Source organism: Fukomys damarensis, unplaced genomic scaffold (assembly GCF_012274545.1).
Source record: "Fukomys damarensis isolate Sample0158 unplaced genomic scaffold, DMR_v1.0_HiC HiC_scaffold_26, whole genome shotgun sequence".
Classification (NCBI taxonomy): domain Eukaryota; kingdom Metazoa; phylum Chordata; class Mammalia; order Rodentia; family Bathyergidae; genus Fukomys; species Fukomys damarensis.
The window spans coordinates 23,998,779-24,003,700 of record NW_022900938.1 but is presented as its reverse complement, the minus strand read 5'-3'; positions in this window follow the sequence as shown (position 1 = coordinate 24,003,700).

Below are 4,922 nucleotides of genomic sequence, written 5' to 3'. Positions count from 1 at the left end.
TTTTTGCATTCTTATCATCTTAGGGTAGTGATTGTGCTTTGTAAGATGTGTTTGATTTATTCCTGTGGTTTTCAGGTCTAGATTTAAAGGTGGAAATAAACCTTAGAGTTCATTTAGCTCAGGGGTGCTCAACATTTTTGTGTCATAGACTCTTGGCAAGCTCATAAGGCCTGTGGACCTCTCCTCAGAATATTGCTTAAAAATGCATTTTAAAAATAAGCAAAAAATGAGGTAACCTAGCAGGATCTTGTCTCAAAAAAGGGGAGGGGGGCTGGGGATGTAGCTCAGGGGTAGAGCACCCCTGGATTCCATTCCTGGTACATAAATAATTTTTAAAAAAAATATATAGGATTACAAGAGAAACCAGTCACATTGAAAAGGAGTTATCAAATTAAAAAAGTAAATGCATGATGTAGTAATATATGTGCCTCACTACTGATTCATCAGTAAGATCTGGTTGTAGATCCAAATAGTTACTAGTTAGTTTGGAGAAGTATTCAGCATACATAATAAATTGAGATATCCATAACAATTCCAAAGCGACAAAACTATTGGGAAACAAAGTGATAGCTACTGTGAATACCCATGGGGTTTGTTATCAGTATTTGTAATTAAACAAATTGCTAAAATTCAGTTAATGAAAATAAAGATGGCATTTCGAGCTACCTATGATTTCTCCACACATGGCAGTCACTGTAAGAACTCTACTCAAACCCAAACCCATCCTGTCATGACTTAGCAAGCTACAGTCCGCGTTTTGGGCCCTCACAAGTTGTCTGATTACACAGCAAGCTGAAATCCCGTCTTCAAACAGCTTCCCATGCCGGGAATCTCAGGAATCTAGGCTTGGGTGGAGTAGATAAATGACAGAAACCAAGTAAAATTATTTTGGACCAAATGTAAAACTTGATTTTTCTCTTTAAAAAAGCTTCCCTTGCTAGAATGAAGTTATAATCAAGTCTTCCACAGATCCAGTGAGAAACTAAGTGCATATCTAAGGTATTTGCAGGTAAAATTCATTCAGTCAAACACCAGACCTGTTAGGAGAGCCTCTGGGGGCTACATTTAGGGTTCTTTTTGGACATGCATGATCCCTGCATATGTCAATAAGGCCCTGAAGTCTGTGAGCCATCGTCCTGAAAGTACATTTCTGAGACACCCTGCCTGTGAACGCCCTTTAAAAAATGCATCAGTGACAGAGATTATAATTAGAACATTTATTCCTGTTATTACAGAGCCAAACTAGAAAGCATCCAATAAAACTTCTCTAAAAGTAAATGTTTTTGGCTCCTCCATTAACTGTCCAACCCAGTTCTTTATATTTTATAATGTTCTATCCAAGCAGTTCAATGTTACTTTCAAAATTTGGTGCATGTGGAGGAAAGCTCTAGTCTAAGAAAAGTATCACAGGACTGTCTTTCTATGCTAATTCTTTGACTTTAGCTTAGATTTTCCTAATCTACTAGTTAGTCTTTCAGTCAGTACACAAATGTGTTGGTTGTATGTGGGGTATGTGTGTGAGTGTGTGTGTGTATAGTATTGGGGATCAAATCTAGGAGTGCTCAACCTTGAGCTACACCTTACCACCATACTTGTTTTTATATGCATACACACATACTTGTTTTTGAGATGGGATCTTACTAAATTGCCCAGGTAGGACTTGAACTGGAAAATTCTTGCCTCACACTCCCAAAGGACTTGCATTACAGGTGTGCACCATCACACCTGGCTTACAAATGTGCTTTTTAAATGCCTTTTCTCCATCAACAACTGTTCCAGAATGTACTGACTATATTTATTTTCTGTATTTCTGATTGCTGATCTGGGGCTTTGTGGACCTGGGAATTCAGCCCTCTCCTGGGATTAACATTCCTAGAAATAACAAACAATTTGTCTGCTTGTCCTTGGTATGTCTCCTGTGACAAAAGCATATTCTTCCTATTAACTTGAGTTTGACTTTGTTCTTCTAAAATAGTAATCCTCCCTTTATTTCATTATGGAGCCCTTGACCGCTCCCTGCGGTTAGCTTGCAACAGTGACAGCTGTGAGTCACTTTATCTTGGTCATTTGAGATGACTTTTTTAAAATCAGAGCATGAGTTAAGCAGAATATTGGGTTACACTGTGACTGTTGTAGCCAGTATTTACAAGAGAACAGATTTAATGTAGGACACAGAATTTTACAAGAGTAGCTTACAATATTTGCTCACAGAGACAAATGTAGAAGAGTGCACTAGAGATCCAAAGAATCCAGCCCAGGACTGGATCCCGAAGCACCGTCCAGGCAAGTCCCTATCCAAAGGTGCAGGGAACCTCGATGCAGTCTGAAGAATCTGCATCAAAAACCAGGAGATGACACTCAAGGTGAGGGCAAAGACCAGAGATCCTCCCAAAAGAACAGAAGCCCTTCTTGGCAAAGGTGAAGAGACCAGCTGAAGCTCCTCCAAAGAAATACAGCCAGGAAGAAAATGAGCCGCTGTGAAACCCTCCCAAGGGAAATGGGCCTAGACTCCTCCCCTCCTGTTATCCTTTTGTACCATTCTGACAATACTCCTCCTTAAGCAGATCTTCCACACCCAGAACCACGGACTCAATTCAGCTGGGCATTCCATTCAGCTGGGCATCCCTACACAAGTTAACAATCCTCTCTTGCCTTCCCCCTCCTCCTCTCCTTTTGATTTCTCTCCCTCTTGTCTCATAGTCTCCTTTCTACTTTTATACTGTCTTTTATTTTTCTAGATTCCACAAACACAAGAAAATACACAATACTTATCTATCTGAACCGGGCTTATTTTACTTAACATGATGATCTCCTGTTCTATATACCATCTGGCAAATGACATGATTTTCCTCTTCTTTACTCCCTTTTTTATACGTTCATTTTCTTTACCCATTTGTATGTTGATGGGTACTTAGGCTGCTTCCATGCCTCGGCTGTTGTGAACTGTGTGGTAGCAAACACAGCTATGCAGAAATTTCTATATATGCTAACTTTAATTACTTTGGGTGTATACGAGGAGTGGTATAGCTGAATCTTTTCGTTTGTGCTGCTGAAAACTGAATCCAGGGCCTCACACATGCTGGGTAAGTGCTGTACTGCTGAGCTACATCCAGAGCTCTTTGGACAACTTTTGACTCCCAAATCTCTGACTCAGTATAAAAGAGGAAATAAGAGTGTGACCTCCTCTCATTCGGAAACACCTGATATGCACAAAGAATTTAAAGAGCTTAATAAATGAAATAATTTCAAACATACAGACAGACTTAAGAAAACCCAACAGCAATGGTGCACAACAGAGACAACCACCTGCGGGAACCCTAGACCTGTAAGGTGCTAGACTTTTGTGAGAGCCATAGCTGTGGAAGAGAGCAGCCTAGAAAGTCATGTGGCAGAGGAAAATCCACCTGCAACAGCCATGACCTGCCAAGGGGGCACAGTGGAATAAATTGGTGGACCAGTCCTACCCCCAGACCAAAGAACACACAGGTCTTTTTTCCTCTTTTTCTCTTGGGCCCAAGAGCCTGATTTGTCTGCAGGCATGTGGAGTTCCTTTTCTATCATCCATTTCTCTGCTCGTGACTTGCAATAAATGTAGCTGCTTTCCCCTCACCATTGCACATACACTTCACAATTCATTGCTTGCCATGCACAAGAACCTAAAATCTGTTGGATCCACCACATGGTACCAAGAGGACAAGAAATGCTGTCGACTTCAGCCTCCAAGGGCACAAGCAAGGCAAAGGGTGGAGAACGGGAGACACCCAGTTAACATTTGGAAATTAAAAAAAACTGTCTGCTTAGCCCATAAAGCAACCCACTCTGTATGGCTTATTAGTACCTTGCTCAAGAACACCAGACTTCCCAAATACCGGAAGAAATGCACCATTACCACAGCAAGCTCAACAGCTAGACAGCTTCCAGAGCACACCTCAGCGGCTCCCCTCACATGGATGGGTTTGGTGCCACGCCTCACTTCTTCACAGCCATCTTCTTACTCTACAGACTGTGTTTCTCTCAGGGACTATAAAAATCTCTGTCAACATGTGCATGTTTCTAGCATCACAGACATTAGAAAGGCTGTTCTGTTCAGTTAGAAGTGCCCCTCCACCCCCATACAAACCTCAGGAACTCTAAGCATCGCTGACAGGTTATCTGGTCTGATCAAGTACTTTGGTGCAAACTGCTTACTGTCTCCTAAGAGAAACTTCGGTCACTGAATAGATGTTTGTAGTTGTCCTCACTAAGCCACAACAACATTCGTTGAAAAATGTTCTCTTCTAAGTCATAGGTTCTATCAAAGTTAGGTACTTAAAGGACAACTTTAAATGTTAAAGCTGACATTTTCACTTTAACGTACACTGTATGAAGAGAGATAAGGACTACAAACCCTTAGGCAAAAGAACAATGACTGTGTTATTAAATTACCGGTTAAAGACTGCGGAGGAACAGAAACAGTATAAAATTAAACGGGGATTTTGTACAGGAATGTGGTGCCCAGGAACAAGAACTGAAAAACTAGAAGATTTGGTGACAGTTTCCATGTAGTCCACACACTGTAGGGAAGGCCAGGGTCCAGGCGCCTGCTTTCCCTCTCCCCATAGTAAACTGCCGTGGTTTCCTCACTGGACGAGACTAAGCCAGCTGCTGCCCACACCACCCAAGGTTTCTCCTTCACCCTTCCTTGGCATCAGAACCAACCTTCTAGGCTCAGGAGGCTTTTAATTTAAAACACACAAACACCAGCCAAGTGAAAGCGTGCCACACCGCCCTCGCTCCGAACAAGGAAGAGACACAGGAAGAGTTAAAAGAAAGCGGTGGGCGTGAAACCCTCAGAGCGCTCTCTGTGAACGACAGGGTCGGCCACTCGAGCCCTCGTCCGGCTCCCAGGCCAGGCCAGAGGGCGGCCCCGCACCGCGGGATCC